General features: G+C 47.2%; 1 protein-coding gene across 3 annotated transcripts in view; it reads left to right on the top strand.

The window, feature by feature from the left end:
* LOC135904696 (acetylcholinesterase-1-like) overlaps nucleotides 1-18,628 on the top strand; it is a 132,465-nt gene that overhangs the window by 25,391 nt on the left and 88,446 nt on the right. The window contains exon 2 of one of the 3 annotated variants that reach the window (XM_065435658.1): nucleotides 1,820-2,039. The exons of 1 other annotated variant lie outside the window; for it this stretch is intronic. The gene's annotated coding sequence lies outside the window, so the exon portion shown is untranslated. Of the gene's footprint in view, nucleotides 1-1,659; nucleotides 2,040-18,628 lie in introns of those variants that run through there. One more of the 3 variants, XM_065435739.2, reaches the window with a different exon arrangement.

Raw genomic sequence — 18,628 nt, 5'->3', positions numbered from 1 at the left:
AATCATCGGCATATAAGCGGATTTTCGAGGAAATAATAGAGGGGAAATCATTTATATAAAGTAAGAACAGGAGAAGGTCGAGCACGAAGCCTTGTGGTACACCTGAGGATACAATTACTGTCGGGTATTTACTAGAGTGAAAATGTGCATCTTGTGACCTTTGAGACAGAAAGCTAGATATTCAGTTCACTATATTAGAGTTATCTGAAATACTTTGAAGTTTATGCAAGAGTTTGGTGTGAACTACTGAATCAAAATGTTTTGAGAAATCGATAAATAAAGCGTGAATTCGGTCACCGACATCAAGAGTCTGGCCTATGTCGTAAGCGAATTCTACGAGCTGTGAGACTGTGCTGAGGTCTTTTCTAAAACCATGTTGAGAAGTAGACAGGATGTTGTTAGACTTAAGAAACCCTACTATATTTTTTTATAGACGATGTGCTCTAGTAACTTGCCACACTGAAACGTTAATGAAATTGGTCTATAATTTGTTAAAGTGTTCTTATCACCAGATTTGTATAACGGGGGAATCTTAGCAACCTTCCATGAATTTGGGACTACTCAAGTGAGCAAGGATTTTTTAACGATAATGGTAAGGAGCCTGCAAGTACGTAAGGAGTAACGCAAAAGAAATGAGTTTGGAATGTCGTCAGGGCCTGTGTTCTTTTTTGAATCAAGATTTAGAATAAGATTTAAAACATCTTCCTCACTCACTTCGATGTCATCTATGGAAGTATCCGTAACACGATCAAAAAAAGGAACCTCTAGATTATCTGTAGTAAAAATTGATTTGAAATAATTGATTAATGTTCTTGAAATTTAAAGTGGAACACTAATACTTTGGCCATTAAGTGTAAATGAATTGGGCGAGAAACCTGGGGGCAAAATGGAAGACCAAAACTTACGCGGGTTATTTCTAAGTAAATTTGGCAAGGTGGCTGTAGTAAAAATCCCGGGCAGCCACCATTTTAACTCGAAGTTTGAAATTTTACAAGATGTTAGGTTCACCACTTCTCTTCGCACGTCGAAATTGGGCGCCACGGCAAGATAGATGCAGAATTTCGCGAGTTATCCAAGGTAATTTAGTGTTTGCCCTTTCTTGTTTTACGAGGCACAAAGTGCTCAATACAGGTCTTAAGACTTCCCTCAAAAAAGGTAACTAAGCCATTAACATCAGACGCATCGTTAAGCTCTTCAAAAGTAGGAAATGAATGAGCTAAGTAGTCAACGATGGAGGCATCGTGACCCTGCGCAAAATCATGAAATGTGGAGTAAATAAAGCTTATTATACGAACGTGTGTATGAGCAGAAACATATACTGCTTTATGATCCGATATACCCTCGACAATTTCACATGTGCAGCCAGTTTCAGACAAATGCTCAATGAGGAAAACCAAAAGTAACAATAACGTGCATCTAGTATTGCTATCGACTATTTGCTTTAGATTGCAAAATAAGGATAAGTTTACTAGCTCCCTATATATTGTTACGGTGAAGTGAAGGAAGACGTTGAATTGGACTAGAGAAAGACGAAGTCTGGCAGGAGCTCTCGAACGCCTCCGTGTCTCAAGCCCAGTCCCTGGTCCCTGGTTCCTGCTTGCTCCACAGAGCGACCGTTTCGTTGACCTGCAGTGGTGTTTTGGCTGAGTATCGGGTGGTTTAAGGTGTCTCATTAAGCGTATTTTAGTTCCTGGTTGATTGGCATTCCTTGCGTCAGCCGTCTTGAGCTGATGTCGACCAGTTCTCCTGGCCAGGCGCGATCCGCCTGGTCAGCATCCCTGCCACCTAATGAATTGCCCATAGATTTATTTTTTCGCAGTGGCGTCAGCACCATTCCTGTGGCGCTTGTGCCTACCAATGGAGGCTCCATCAGGATCACGAATCCACAGGCTGTCCAGAAGGCACTCAAGGCCACGTCTAACCACTTCCAGACCATCACTGATGTGCGAGCGTTCGGACGGGGAGGTATAGTGTGTCGTTCACCCGACCAGACCTGTGTAGAAGACCTCTTGAAATGCACTTCATTCGCATCCACCCCGGTGAGTGCTTTTATTCCGCCTCACCTTGCGTGCACCAAGGGTCTTGTACGGGGCGTAGACTCCCGATTAAGTCCTACTGAAACCCTGGACAAGCTATCCTCAGCAGGCGTCATTGCCATCTACCGTTGCAATCGACTAGCCAATAACGAGAGGGTTCCGACAGAATCTGTCATTGCAACGTTTGTGGGCACATCATGTCCATCTGAAATAAAGGTGTGGCCTCTTGTGTTCCGTGTGGAGCCGCTTGCGTCACGTCCAATCCAGTGTAAGAATTGTTGGAGATTCGGGCACAGTGCAGGAGGATGTAAGTCTAGCTTGCGTTGCCGCACCTGTGGGGATGGTCATTCTTCAAGTGACTGCTCTACTCAATCTCAAAAGTGCTGCCTCTGTGGGGGAGAACACCCAGCAGACTATTCGAACTGCTCAACTCGCGCTCAAGAAATACAAATTCTTGAAATAATCGACCGCCGTCGTTGCTCCCGAAGAGATGCAATTTCAGTTATCAAAGACAGGGCCTTCGGATACTCTGGTGTTACAGCGCGCAACACTCCGAGCATGGATCTTAACCTCTCAGAAGCAATTGACTCTGCTGTGGAAAAAGCAATGGCTAAAGCTATGGATAAATTGATATCAAGTCTTTCTGATTGCTTAGCGCAAATCATTTCCAGTCAAATGATGCAAATAATGCAGCCAACTAGGACACCAATGCAGTGCCCAGTATCTAACGCCACACCTCGAACGCCTAGCAACGAGGTAGAGACGCCTTCCACAGTTGCAGATTATTCCACAGACACTACTACGCTAGTCCAAACACGTGAGGATGAGCCCTCTTATTCAGACACTGTTATTGTCACAGACATGGAACTTGACACTCGAGCTCCCAAACGTATGGGGTCCCCAATTTCAAAAACGATGAAACCAAAATCAAAAAAGAGTCAACCAACTCCTGTGCTTACAGAAAGTATTCTAAAGGCGGCAGTTGCCGCTGCTGTGCGTTCAACACCATTGGACAGTTGAAAGTGCTGCAGTGGAACTGTCGTTCTATATTTTCAGCTTCAACAGATTTATATTGCCTATCTATTCAATTCAATCCAGATATCTTACTTCTTCAAGAAACGTGGCTTTCACCAGAGAAAAATTTTCATTTAAAAGGTTTTCGGTCCTTCCGGTTAGATAGAGACTCGCGAGGTGGAGGATTAATGATACTTGTTTCCAGCAAGATTTGTCACAAGGCAAAAATTTCTTTTCAAATCATGGACTGTGACTGTGAAATTTTGGCCATAGATTTATGTCTCCCAGGATACCATCCATTTTCAATTATAAATGCTTATTTCCCCAGCGGTGTGCAAAGTACGCGTCAACTTGATAGGGCTGTGGCTGCATGTAGAAAAGAAATTTTGTTTGTGGGGGATTTTAATTCACATCACGTGTCGTGGGGACAAAAAACAGATTTGTGTGGTAAGCGACTTTGGGAGTGGACCATTGATAGTCACATTTCATGTCAGAACACAGGACAGGTAACGTTTGTTAGAGGACCCTTCCGTTCAGTGTTAGATTTGACATTTTGTAGCGCTGGCATCAAGGTTTTGTCGTGGGTAGCGGTTGAATCAGCAACCAACAGCGATCATCTTCCTGTGTCATTTGAAATCAATTGTCAAATACAATCTTTAGATTACCAGGCATGCACATTTATGGACCATACAAAATTTAAGACTTTCTTGCGTTCTGCCGTTTCGAAACTTGCCAATGCCAATGATAAGGAAATCGCTTCAACCATTTGCTCAATTCTAGAGGATTCCCGGAAGCAAGCTGAATTTGTCATCCCTTCGGCTAAAGGCACAGCTTGTCGCTGGTGGAATAATGAGTGCACGCGGGACTATAGAAAAAGAAAGGCCGCTTGGAAAATGCTTCTGCATAATCAGTGCCCGACCAATTGGAAAAATTATCAGTTTTATGCTGGTGTATTTAAGCGTACTGTTAATCGCGCCAAAGAGGAATACGATATTAGACATTACGATTATCTATCTAATTCAAAAAATAAGCGTGCTTTATTTTCATTCCTTCGTGCTAGAAAGGTGCTACCAACACCCTTAACATTAGATTCAATTGTTTTGACCCCGCAGGAACTGAGCGCCTCCCTAGAAGGGATTGCCGAAGGCTTAGAAAATCGATTTACGGCCAGGCTTCCGGCTATTCATTCTACATTAGGTCCTTGGGATGACTTTACTCCAATTTCCTTAGCTGAACTACATGAGACTTCACTACGTTTACCGAATTCAGCCCCTGGCCCTGATGGCGTCACAAATGCAATGTTAAAAATACTGTTACAGGAATCGCCTAGCGTTCTTTTAGACCTGGTGAATTATTCAATTAAATATGCATGGATTCCGTTGCACTGGAAGCTTGCCAAGGTAATATTGATGCTTAAGAAACAAGAAGGAAGGTATGTATTAGAGAACATTAGGCCCATTGCGCTTACATCAAACGTAGTAAAATTCATTGAGAGGCTTCTTCACCGTCGCATCATGAAATTTATTAATGATAATTCCCTTCTTAGTCCCTGTCAGATTGGTTTCAGGGCTGGCTGCTCCATCTGGCATGCCCACGTCGACTTAGAAAGCCGAATACAACTCGCTCGACGTCATAAGCAATACGCTGCCTTAGTGACGCTCGATATCGCTAAAGCATACGACACTGTGGAGCACACAATATTGATCAATCGGTTAACTTCCTGTGGTGTTCCTGGGTATATAGTAGCGTGGATTCGGTCATTCTTAGGTGAAAGAGAATTCTATTGCTACGAAAGCGGCGTTTCTTCTTCTAGACACAAACAAACGAGAGGCGTACCGCAAGGCTCAGTTCTTTCCCCGGTACTTTTTAATATTCTCATGAGCACACTACCTTGTCATCAAGAAATAACTACTTATGTTTATGCAGATGATATTGCGTTTTTTGCATCTGCAAACGACATCCACACGCTATACCAACGACTGCAAACTTACCTTTATGATCTGGAGAGGTGGTTAGATGCTAGTCACTTCACCCTTAATGCCAGCAAATGTGCTGTTCTCGTATTTCCGATACGTGACATAGTGCACATTTCATTGTCCTACCACCTTCAAGACATACCACAGGTGGAATCTGTTAAATACCTCGGAATTATTTATAACGCCTCTCTCAACTGGCGCTCACACATAGCTCATTTGACTGGGAAAGGTACCCGTGCAATTGGCATATTGCGTAGGCTGAGCGGTCGTCGAATAGGATTGAGAAGAGATACACTCCTAATGATATATCGCATGTACGTTCGCCCTGTATTAGAATTTGGTTGCGTGCTCTTCTCTGGAGCTCCAGCCTACATGTCCCATCCTCTAATCCTCTTAGAAAGAGAAGCATTACGTCTGTGTTTAGGTCTTCCTAAATTTGTTGCAAATTCTATTCTTTATCTAGAATCCCGTGTTCCGCCACTTTCGTGCAGGTTCCGGCTTTTGACGGTGCAGACGTTCTTAAGGATTTACGAATCACCACTGCGCCATCCCCAAATAGTCTTTATTTCACAACCTGCGTTGTTTTTCGGTGTCATCTGGCCGCGACTACATAATCCGCAAATTATATTTGTGCAAAAATTACTTGACTCTTTGGGCGTGCGCATATGCGATGTTCTTCCTATTACCGACAGAGCTGTTGCCACGGATATTCAATTTGATGACATCTTTCCTAATAATGCAAAATTACTTCCACACCGTATTCTAGACGGTATATTACAAGATCACCTGAAAAACCTTCAAACAAACGTTATAATTGCTACAGATGCTTCACAATGTGAAGAAAAGTCAGGTGTAGGAATTTTTTCCCCGATTCTCGATTGGACATTTTCTCTTCGGCTGCCAGATTTCATACCGATTTTTTTAGCCGAATTCATGGCCGTGGTGCTGGCATTACGCAAATTAGGACCAACAATTACGTCAGCCGTGATAGTCACTGATTCTTTATCATTGTGCTCATCCCTTACTGATTCTAGTGATTCTCGCGTGATGAGGACATTTCAATCATTGGTACCTGGTTACTTGAGAAGCGTGCGTTTGATTTGGGTGCCTGGCCATAAAGGACTAATCATTAATGAAATTGCAGACTCTCTAGCCAAGGCATCGATAAGTGGCCCGATTCTTCCTTGCTGCCCTTTGACTGCTTATGTTACTGCAGCTAGATTTCGCAGGAGTATCATTATACAGTCAGTATCAGGCTCCGCAATTACTAACTCTGCGGATTACGGACATCTCCTGCACCCTTGGAACAGAGATTTTTGCCGAACACGGAAAATTGAAGTGGCCATCACGAAGCTGCGCTGCCGTATACCTGCATTGAACTTCTACCTCCACAGGTCTGGTCTGGTCCCCTCACCATTATGCTCATTCTGTGGCGAAGCGGAGACAATCGACCATTTCTTGTTGTCTTGCAGACGTTTTTCTATTATAAGAAAACGACTACTCGAAATCCCGCTTCGCTCTATTGGTCTAACTTTATCAGTGCCTGTGATCCTATCTTTTGGAGCCTCCATTGTTGGGTTCAGCGACAGAAATGTTTGCTTGGCGATGCAAAATTACCTCATTGAAACCAATCGATTTCCATGTTAGATTGATCGTTCTCCCTCCCAACCATAGTTTTTTTTTTCTTATCTTTTATTAATTATTATTGTTATTATTATTATTATTATCTTATACCCGGTTTTCATCTGATTATTTCCTTTTTTCTCCAAACACAAAACGTTTACTTTTAAACTCACACGCCCAAATTGTTAACTCCCTTGTTTCCATTATTATTTTTAGGCACCTAATTAAACCGCCCGATTCTTGGCCAATCCCCCACTGTGGGTATGTGCCACGGCCACTAAGGACAACAACAACAACAACAACAATATCCATCATTTGTAAATATAAGTTATTTTACACTCGTGGGCCTGCTTTCTTCCCGCAACATTTTGGTGGAAGGTGCGGGGTACCACCACGGAACTTCGCAGCGGACGTCATCTACCTGCTGCCACAATGGCAAATCAACCGACACAAGCGACAACGCCTCGGCAGCCCGTGCCCACGGTCATCCTCACTCACCCACGGGACCCGGGAACATTTTGTGGCACGGACAACGTCGACGTCGAGGACTGGCTTACGATGTACGAGCGAGTGTGCGACAACAACAGGTGGGATCCTACAATGATGCTTGCAAACGTAATATTTTATCTGAAGGGAACTGCGAAGCAATGGTATGACACACATGAAGCTGACCTAACGAGCTGGGATGTTTGCAAAGAAAAAATGCGAGACCTGTTCGGCAGACCTGTCGGTCGTCAGCTGGCAGCTAAAAAAGAACTTGCGTGCCGCGCTCAGACGTCCACAGAATCCTATGTCGTGTACATACAGGATGTGCTGGCCCTCTGTCGCAAGGCTGATGACAACATGACCGAGGCAGACAAGATTGGCCATATATTGAAAGGTATTGCAGACGATGCCTTCAATCTCTTGATGTGTAAGGATTGTGCCACTGTGGATGCAATTATTAAGGAGTGCCGGCGCTTCGAACAAGCGAAGGGCCGCCGCGTCACTCAAACTTTCGACCGGTTGCCCAATACCGCCGCGACATCTTCTTGCGAAGACCCGCCGCGGTTCGTTCAGCCCGCAGGACCGGAAGAAATAACGCGCATCGTTCGCCGTGAGCTTGAGGCCATGGCCCCGGCTCCCGTTCGTTCAGACTGTCGGGAAAGCGTACCCGCTATCTCCCTTATACAAGCGGTCGTTCGGGAGGAAATAGCAAGTTTGGGCATTCCATCTCTCTGCTCAGTCCGCCATACCAACACCTACCAAATTTCTCCGACCGCTCGCTCCCGGACGCAAAGCTTTCCACCACTCCGTCGCAACCCAGCTGAATGGCGCACAGCGGATGATAAACCCATCTGTTTTAATTGTTCCGGTATTGGACACATCGCCCGTCATTGCCGCAACCACTGGTCGTCGCCTCCTCGGTGGTCGTCTCCGAGTCTCTGCAACTCCGACCAAGTACCCGACAATCGCACTTTCTCGCCCTATACGCCGACTAGGAACATCAACGCCGACAGTGCTCCACCAAGATCCAGCCGATCCCCGTCTCCGCAAGGTCGTAGGAACCGTTCGCCTCTCGTTCACCGCTCTTCGTCCCCTTCTGCAACCGGTCGCTTCGCTTCGGGAAACTAGGCGGTGCAGCTCCCGGAGGTGAAGCTGCAACTCCGACCCGGCCCACAAATCCTCTATTGACCCTGCCTACATGTGGAAACCTGCTGGACATTGAAGTCGATGGCGTTCCTGTTAGATCTCTCGTTGATACAGGAGCGCAGCTTTCAGTTATGAGCGCTGCTCTCCGCCGCCGGCTCAAAAAGGTTCTGACCCCCGCCGTACCGTGCACCGTGCGAGTCGCCGATGGGAGTACGTCACCTGTCCTTGGAATGTGCACAGCACGTGTGACCATTGGGGGCCATTATACCGTTGTTCTATTTATCGTCCTTGAACACTGCCCACACGACCTAATTCTCGGCCTCGACTTCCTTTCGAAACACTCTGCCCAAATTGACTGCTCCGCAGGTGTTGTACAGTTGGACCTGCCGCTTCCTGCCGACGCAACCACTTGTGCTCCACACCGCTTATGTGCTGCTGAATTTGCAAGGCTGTCTCCACAGGCTGCTACAAATGTCCTGCTGACGCCCTGTCCTCCCGTACCTGATGGCGAGTACGTCCTGTCGCCGCTTACTGACGTGGTTTTGTCGCGTAATATTGCCCTACCGAGCACCTTAATTCGGATCCGAGAAAACTGCGCTCGCGTGCCCATCCTCAATTTTGGGTTCTCGTCACATGTTTTGCCACACGGTATCGCCATAGCGCATATCACTCCTTTGGAAGAATTTCAGATTTCTTTTTTGACCTCTGAATCCTTCCTCAGTACGAACGGACCTTTGTCACCCACTCCTCCGTACTCGACGCCTGCGGACGATGTTTCTAAGATGATCGCCCCCGACTTTCCTTCCGAGCAAACAACAGCTCTTCGTCATCTCCTGTCATCTTATCGGGACATTTTTGATTTGGACGACCGTCCACTTGGCCAGACATCTGTTGTCACGCATCGCATCAACACCGGTGACGCCAGCCCCATTCATAGGCGGCCATATCGTGTCTCGGCAACAGAAAGGGCCATCATACAGAAAGAAGTAGACAGGATGATGGACAAGGACATCATTGAACCCTCCAGTAGCCCGTGGGCATCACCGGTTGTCTTAGTAAAGAAAAAAAGATAACTCGTGGCGCTTCTGCGTTGACTACCGTCACCTCAACCGGATAACAAAGAAGGATGTTTATCCCTTGCCTCGCATTGATGACGCTCTTGACTGCCTTCACGGATCCCAATACTTTTCATCAATTGACCTCCGCTCCGGCTATTGGCAGATTAGCGTCGATGAGATGGACCGCGAGAAAACCGCCTTTGTCACACCGGACGGTCTGTACCAATTTAAAGTCATGCCCTTTGGATTATGCAATGCGCCAGCTACATTCGAGCGCATGATGGACTCTCTCTTGCGCGGCTTGAAGTGGTCTACATGCCTGTGTTACCTCGACGATGTGATTGTGTTTTCGCCGAACTTTGAGAGCCACCTGCGGCGCCTCACAACCATACTCTCCGTGTTTCGCAGGGCTGGCCTTCAGCTAAACTCCTCCAAGTGCCATTTCGGTCGCCGTGAAATTAACATGCTTGGTCATCTCGTCAACGCCGCCGGAATCCAACCTGATCCACAGAAAGTTCACGCCGTGCGAAATTTTCCTGTACCTTGTTCAACGAACGATGTCCGTAGTTTTCTGGGCTTATGCTCTTATTTTCGGCGATTTGTGAAAAATTTTGCGGACATCGCTCACCCTCTCACTGACCGTCTTAAGAAAGACGCCTCTTTCTCTTGGGGACCGCTACAGGAGAAAGCCTTCTCTACCCTGATTGAGCGGCTTACCACTTCCCCGATTCTCTCCCACTTTGACCCTTCTGCGCCCACTGAAGTACGAACTGACGCGAGTGGTCATGGCATCGGCGCTGTCCTCGCTCAGCGTCAACAGGGCCAAGACCGTGTCATCGCTTACGCTAGCCGCCGCCTTTCCACGCCCGAGCGAAATTACTCCATTACTGAGAGAGAATGTCTCGCGCTCGTATGGGCGGTCGCGAAATTTCGCCCGTACCTTTTCGGTCGGAGCTTCTGCGTTGTCACCGACCATCACGCCCTCTGCTGGCTCTCCTCTTTGAAGGACCCAACTGGACGACTTGCACGTTGGGCATTGCGCCTACAAGAATATACATTTTCTATTATATATAAGTCAGGACGCCTGCATAAAGACGCTGACTGCCTGTCCCGCAATCCCGTGGATCAACCGGACGATACCGATGCAGACTCGGACATCAGTATTCTGTCCCTCTCCGGCTTCCTCCACATTGGCGACGAGCAGCGCAAGGATCCTGTTCTTCGAACACTTATGGAACGCCTAAGCTCCTCGCCCAATGACCCGTCCCTTCGGATGTTCACCTTGCGCGATGGAACTTTATACCGTCGTAGCGTTCGTCCTGACGGCCCGGAGCTCCTCCTAGTCGTCCCCAAGCACCTTCGACTCACCGTGCTCCAGCAACTTCATGACGCTCCTACTGCTGGACATCTGGGCGTCACTCGTACTTACGACCACCTGCGGCGCCGCTTCTTCTGGCCTGGCATTTATCGCTCTGTGCGCCGTTATGTCGCTTCTTGCGACCTGTGTCAGCGCCGGAAGACGCCTGCTATGCCTCCCGCTGGTTTGCTTCAACCCATTGATATACCTACAGAGCCCTTCTTCCGTGTGGGCCTCGACCTTCTTGGTCCGTTTCCAATTTCCATCAAAGGAAACAAATGGATTGCTGTAGCAACCGATTATGCCACTAGATATGCCATCGCACGAGCCCTGCCAACCAGCTGCGCTACAGATGTCGCCGACTTCTTACTAAAAGACGTCATCCTGCACCACGGCGCCCCTCGCCAGTTGCTGACGGATCGCGGCCGCTACTTTCTATCGAAGGTCGTTGATGATCTGCTCCGCTCCTGTTCTACAGAACATCGGATTGCTACCGCGTACCACCCTCAAACGAACGGCCTCACCGAGCGACTCAACCGCACACTCACTGAAATGCTCGCCATGTACGTTTCCAACGATCACCGCGACTGGGACGTCGCTTTACCATACGTCACTTTCGCATACAACTCGTCCCGTCACGACACTGCCGGATTTTCACCATTTTTCCTTTTGTACGGCCGCGACCCCACCTTGCCTTTTGACACGTTGCTACCTTCCGCAGTACAGTCACCCAGCACTGCTTACGCTCGCGATGCTATTGACTTAGCCGCCCAGGCCCGAGATGTCGCCCGTCATCGCCTCACAGTCTCGCAAGCTTCTCAAAAGCGACGCTACGACCTTCGGCACCGAGACCACCATTTTTCACCTGGTTCCCTTGTCCTTCTCTGGACGCCTTCACGTCGTGTCGGCTTGTCGCAAAAATTACTGTCCCGTTTTTCTGGTCCGTACCAGATCTTACGCCAACTGTCCGACGTGACCTACGAGATCGCCCCACTCGGTCAGCCTTCCGTGCCTCCCAACTTAACCAGTGATGTTGTTCACGTCACCAGGCTCAAGCCCTATGTCCCCCCAATAAGTGAGGCTGTTTAACTTGCACCGGGACGGAGCTCCCCCACCGGGAGGGTGATGTTACGGTGAAGTGAAGGAAGACGTTGAATTGGACTAGAGAAAGACGAAGTCTGGCGGTTGCCTGAACGCCATATCCATCATTTGTAAATATAAGTTATTTTACACTCGTGGGCCTGCTTTCTTCCCGCAACAATATGAAAGGTTCGGGACCAGAAACTGTGAGGCATGACCATCCGATTCCTGGCAAGTTGAAATAACCAAGTATTATTAGATTGGAGGAACGGAGACCCTGTTCGTGAATGAAAGAGTTTAAAATGTGCAATTGACTAAATGGTGGCACAGCGCCAATGCGTACCGAGTCCTTTCCCAGGTACACTTTACACCATACAGATTCTATGTCAGTGGGGCTTTTAATAACGGAAAAGTCAAGGTCAGAGCGAATAAATGTAGCTACACCTCCTCCTCTACCATTGGTACGGTCATATCTAAGGACGGTAAAACCTGGTAGTATTATTTCGACGTCGCGCATATCACCACTCGGCCAAGTTTCAGCTACACCAACAATTTGGGGAGAATATCATGAAATTAAAGGAATAAATAGGGGATACTTAGTTACTAGGCTTCTTGCATTACCATTTAGAAAGTTACCCTGTTACCCAAGCATTAACATTTGAAAACCGCCCTGTGTTGTCGTCTCCCTCCATCCCGGGTCTGTAGCGGTGTTATTCACTATGTCTCACCAACTTTACCCTGCTAAAGCACAGTGCTTGTTAATTTAGGTAAAGCACAATGGTGGGCTAGTTAGTTTGAATCCATGATAGAATGTGCCAGCGCGACTAAACGAGGACGTAGAAAGAAACACACACATAGAGACAGCGTTGTCTGTGTGTGTGTTTCTTTCTACGTCCTCATTCCGTCGCGCTTACATAGTATATCATTGTTAATTTAGTTAGTAAGCGAATGTTTACAAGTTTATACAGCCTACAGAGCTGCTATCCTTACTTCGTATAGCTATCTAATAATTTACTGTCGCAATCGGTGCTTCGCCTTTCGGGCGAAACTGCGACTGTTTTACACCATATTGAGCTATTACGCTCTCGCTGGTGGGTGAGCTGATGGTATGTGTACTTTGGGACAGTCTGAGTGTAGCTGGCTGTACACTGCCTAAACTGTCCTTTTCCGTTCCTCATATTTTTACATTTTTTTTCCTCGTCGATATATGAGCACTCGAACCCACTACCTTTGGTGTTGATTGAGGCGAAGTGAATTAAGGCACTGTTAATAGAGATAAAGCTAAGTAGGGCACACGAACTGACGACCTTTGGTGGAAGCAGAACTCACTTAGAGATATGAGCGAACCAGCCATATTTCCAAGTTGGATTCCAATTGACATGGTAAAGGTCGAGAGTAGAGCCCACGACCATTGGTGTTAATTATTGGCGAGCTTAATTAACGCAGCCGAACTCACGAACCAACAAGGAGATTTCGGCGAACCGGCCATGTCTCCAAGGTGGGTTCCAACAGACATCCAGAGGGTCGAGAGTCGAACTCACTACTTTCGGTGTAAGTTAAGACGAAGTTAATTAAGGCAAAGTTAACTAAAATACAGTTAATTAAGGCACTCGAACCCACGACCTTTGGTGAGAAAAAACAAGTAATAGAAAGTAACGCATTCGAAATAAAGTGTCAAGTAATGTAATGATTATCTCGTGAGCGCGCAGGATTCGCCTTCATGCTCTTTAGCGTAGGCTAAAGCGACTCAACTTTTTTTCATCGTAGAGATGCTTATTTTGCTGTAGTTTCCGTTCTGGGGCACTACCTTGTTGAGCTACAAACTACAACATGAATGTCATCGAGTACCGATGGAGCATAATTGCAAGAAGCTGAAAGAAATTACGTCAGAAATTAAGAAGGCCATTCTCGCAGCCGAAAACACTTTCAGTGAATCTATCCGGGTGGGAATAAAAGATGACCCCAACTAACGTTCGAATCACGTGAAAAGAAATTGAAATGATGTAACAGCCATTCCATCCCTTAATTTCGCAGACAGCTCAGTTTGTGACGATAAAGCCAAAGCGGAATGTTCCAATCAGTATTTTACTTCCGTGTTTTCTTCGGCGATGCCGAGAGGCGACGAACACAGAAATGAATTGGAGTTTGGGGTCTTATGGGCCAAAACCACGATTTGGTTATGTGGCGCGCCGAAATGGACTCCGGATTTCGGCCACCAGGGTGTATTTAACGTGCCCCCGATGCACGGCACACGGGCGTTTCTGTATTTCGCCCGCATCAAAATGCAGCCGCGGCGGTGTGTTAGCAGCGCAACACCTTAATCGCTAAGCCGACGCGGCGGTTTGGTGGACACAGAAGTAATCCGCGAGAACTGATGGGTGATGCGGATGATGTCGTTGCGAGCACACTTGGCGTCGAACTTCTGCTGTCAAAACTGAAAGCAGCTAAAGGCAGAGTCGGCGATGCCGATGGCTTCACAAATCATTCTTTTGAAGTTCGTGCGCGACCTTATAGGCCTCGTTTTGTGAAAATAGCTTTTGAGTAATCACTGGCAGAAGCCTCCTTGCCGAATGGATGGGAGATTACCGCAGTTGTCCCAGTGCCTAAATCTGGCCTGCTAAGTGACGTAATGAATTATCGACCGATTCCTTTAACGTGCGCCGCACGAAAAGTGTTAGAGCACGTTTCATACTCAAATATTGTAGCACACATAAATCAGTATTGCCTAATTAATTCTTCTCAACATGGCTTCCGAAAAACATTGTCTCACTAACACAATTTGCTGAATGCACTCATGATATCGTCAGTGCTATGGACGACCGTTTTTCTATAGGATGTATATTTCTAGACTTCCGGAAAGGTATTTTCATTTTTTATTCGTAGATAATATCAGTGAATGTGTCCTGTCTCATTTCAGATTGTACGTTGATGATTGCGTTTTATACACGCCCATTACTTGCGAAGGCGATTGCCGCGTTTTATAGTGCCATCACAGCGTCATCATTCACTGATGCCGTAAATAGAACTTGTGTTTGAACCTAGATAAGTCTGTCTTCGCAACATTTACAAACAAAAAAGAAATCCACGCTTGTATGCGTATGCCTTAGATAGCGTCGCATTGTCACAGGTGTGTGCAAACAAATATTTAGGAGTTTATTTTATACTACTGATCTAAAATGGCATCGTCACGTCTATCGCGAAATTGCGATAGCAGACAATTCCTTGAAAAAAATAAATTGTGTGGTTTTACGTGCGAAAACCACTATCTCATTATGAGGCATGCCGTAGTGTGGGACTGCAGAATAACCTGGACCACCTGGCGTTCTTTAACATGCACCTAAGTCTAAGTACAAGGGTATTTTCGCATTTCGCCCCCATCGAAATGCGGCCGCCATGGCCAATTCTTTAGGGTTTCTTCGGTATAATGCCAAACCTTTCGGTGCGGCTATTAAAGACCTGCTCTACAAAATGCTCGTCAGGTCAATTTTAGAATATGCACGCGAGGTATGAGACCAACCGATGGTTGTTGACAAGGAACGTCTCGAAATGCTGCAAAATTTAACAGCAAGAGTTGTTAAAGGAGATTAGTTTTAGCCTTTAGCACCACACAAGCAAAGGGTAATCTAGAATGGGAGTCATATGAAGATCACAGGCAACAAACTTCGTTTACATTTTTTTCATGGTATCCTTTGTTCAACAATTGGTATTGACAGGCACAAATATTTACTTGGACCTCCTTGTACATCATAACGACTATGCCTAAAGAACGTGAAATATTTTCTCACAAAGAACTGTTTAGGATGTCTTTTTTCACAATAACAATACGGTGTGGAATAAGCTGTCATTTTCAGTGGTTGACGTAACATCGAACGATACGTTTCGTGCTTTGTTAGACTAATAAGATATTACTGCCCATTATGATTTTCTCTGTATTTTCTCTGTAAGTGTGTGTACTTCTACCTTCTTTTTTGTTCTGTTTTGATCATTTTACTTTCCTTTGTTCTTTCATATTTCTTTCTTTGTCATGGTGCTTAGATCCCCTTGATTTTATATTTTATTACCCACCACCGGAATGCCTGCAAAGGCGCGGTGAATATTGCATAAATAAATAAATAAATAGACAGAGAGAGAGAGAGGGGGGGGAGGGAGAAGGAAAGGCAGGGAGGTTAACCAGACAGAGTCCAGTTTGCTACCCTGCACGTGGGGATGGGAATAAGGAGTGAAAGAGAGAGAGAAAGGAGAGAGAGAGAACAATAATAAATAAATAAAATGTTGCCTTCCAAACAATAGGTTCGGTTAACGTGTTTACGAAACTGCCAACGTATAACTCTACACGCACCATTTTCGTGCTTATAAATCCGCGATGTATGGCGTGCCTCGTTGTTGATCGTAAAGCCCGCGTAACAGCCGACGATGGCGGTACTCCAGCGCTGTCTCTAAACTGTCAAGTTTCTCGCACCGTTGTCTTTTATTGCGTTCTCCCTGATGTCTGAAACAGCGTCCTTTTTTTTTTTTTCAAGTCTGTCCGCCAGTGCGGCGACGCTCCCAACCGTTGTCACTCTGCGTGCGTTGAAATCTTTACGAACTCACTTGCTCGCGTAGCGCGCTAACAAAGCACCGCGCCAGCTGTCGCAGCACAACCGTGGAACAACCGCGTGTCGCACCCACCACTGTTCTGTGCGCATTTGTTTCCTTCCCAAGTAAGCCGCTCCAAGCGTAAGTCCCGGGCGTCGCTTCCTCGTCGTGTGCATGTATACGTAGACGAGCGACGGCTGTGCTCGTTGTTGTGGCTGCCCTCCTCAAAACCTTTTCCGGTATTATACTTTCCCACGCCTGCCTCTTCTTTTTTTCTCCTTCGACACCTCTCGTTGTCTTGCATTAAAGGCTCATCGCTTCGTTCCTCCCAGCGTTGTGAACATCGTGGGCGGCCGTGAGAGCGGGTTAGCTTAAATTTAAAATTAAATTATGGGGTTTTACGTGCCAAAACCACTTTCTGATTATGAGGCACGCCGTAGGGGAGGACTCCGGAAATTTCGACCACCTGGGGTTTTTTAACGTGCACCTAAATCTAAGCACACGGGTGTTTTCGCATTTCGCCCCCCATCGAAATGCGGCCGCCGTGGCCGGGATTCGATCCCGCGACCTCGTGCTCAGCAGCCCAACACCATAGCCACTGAGCAACCACGGCGGGTGTGGGTCAGCTTGGTGTACTATGAGCCTGTCTGCGCAGGAAGATTCATGTGCCGCCTACTCTCGGGTGCTAATTTTTCATCGCGCGCACAAAGAAGGGCGCGCAGGTCTGGCGCCTATAGGGTGCCTAGATGTGCGTCGTGGAGGAAGGAAGAAAACTGAGGAGAGGCCCTATACCCACTCCGCGCGCTTGGAGAAAAGTGGAATTGTAAAGTGTAGAAGCAACCGGCGTGGAGGATGCCACAGAACTTTGTTTCCACGCGAAGCATCACCGTGGGAACAATATATCTCCGGCCGCAGTCAGTGTATCTAAATTCGTAACGACGTCGGCGCGCTGTGAAACCTCTGCGGTGCGCGACTGCCTGAAACTTGTTCAATAAAGCAAAATGATTCCTATAAATCTAGGACCAACATACCTGTTTGTTCTCATAAACTACCGTGCTGCCGGTCATCGCCTGTGCATTTTTGCAGTGCAGTGAGAATACACAGATTTATATTCAGGAAAGCCGGTAAAAGTAGCCGGGGACCGGCCTCACAGTCTAACTTTCGGAGTTCATTATGAACTCCGTTCAACGCTAGAGCACGTCACCCGGACAAAATGACTTGGGCAACGGTATTGCGATGTTGTACACCACGATTGGATCTGTTTTTCTTATCACTACGGCACGCGCGCGTCCGCGCAGTCCGGCGTGGGTGCGCGCCGAAGGCGAGAAATGTAAACAAGAGAGGAGAATCTGCACCGACAAGATTGACTAAGATTAGGCAGAGCGACGCCAGCGTCCGGCGTCACTGAGCTTCACAAAGAGTGACGTCAGGGCCGCTCCTGGTTTTATTGTGGTAGCAAACATATGGACACTCCGGGCACATTTCTGCCGTCGCCGTCGGCGTCGCCGTGGGGTTTCGTATAAAGTCATCATCATCATCATCAGCCTGGTTACGCCCCCTGCAGGGCAAAGGCCTCTCCCATACTTCTCCAACTACCCCGGTCCTGTACTAATTGTGGCCATGTTGTCCCTGCAAACTTCTTAATCTCATCCACACACCTAACTTTCTGCCGCCCTCTGCTACGCTTCCCTTCCCTTGGAATCCATTCCGTAACTCTTAATGACCATCGGTTATCTTCCCTCCTCATTACATGTGCTGCCCATGCCCATTTCTTTTTCTTGATTTCAACTAAGATATCATTAACTCGTGTTTGTTACCTCACCCAATCTGCCCTTTTCTTATCCCTTAAGGTCACACCTATCAGTCTTCTTTCCATAGCTCGTTGCGTCGTCCTCAATTTAAGTAGAACCCATTTCGTAAGCCTCCAGGTTTCTGCCCCGTACGTGAGTAATAAGACACAGCTGTTATAAACTTTTCTCTTGAGGGATAATGGCAATCTGCAGTCCAAGGGAGATATAATCGTCGCCGCACGCCGTATGCTGTATGCGCTAGTGAAAGCGTGCGAGGGTGACCCGGCTAGCGCGGCTCAATCTGGCGTGCGCGAGCGAGGAAGTGGGGGAGAGGGGGGGGGAGCGCGCCCTTTTATGTCTCGCGTGAGGCCTGGGGGTGAGGCGAGGGAGGGGGTGGGCGTTGTTCACCGACGGCTGCTGCTTACGGCGCGACCATGCGGGCGCCGTATTTTGAAAGCGATCTGCGACGGGCGCGCACTTTAGTGCT

The sequence above is a fragment of the Dermacentor albipictus genome, chromosome 1 (genome assembly GCF_038994185.2).
Source record: "Dermacentor albipictus isolate Rhodes 1998 colony chromosome 1, USDA_Dalb.pri_finalv2, whole genome shotgun sequence".
In the NCBI taxonomy this organism is placed as follows: Eukaryota; Metazoa; Arthropoda; class Arachnida; order Ixodida; family Ixodidae; genus Dermacentor; species Dermacentor albipictus.
The sequence above is the reverse complement of the archived record's forward strand: the minus strand, read 5'-3'. Positions and strand labels throughout refer to the sequence as shown.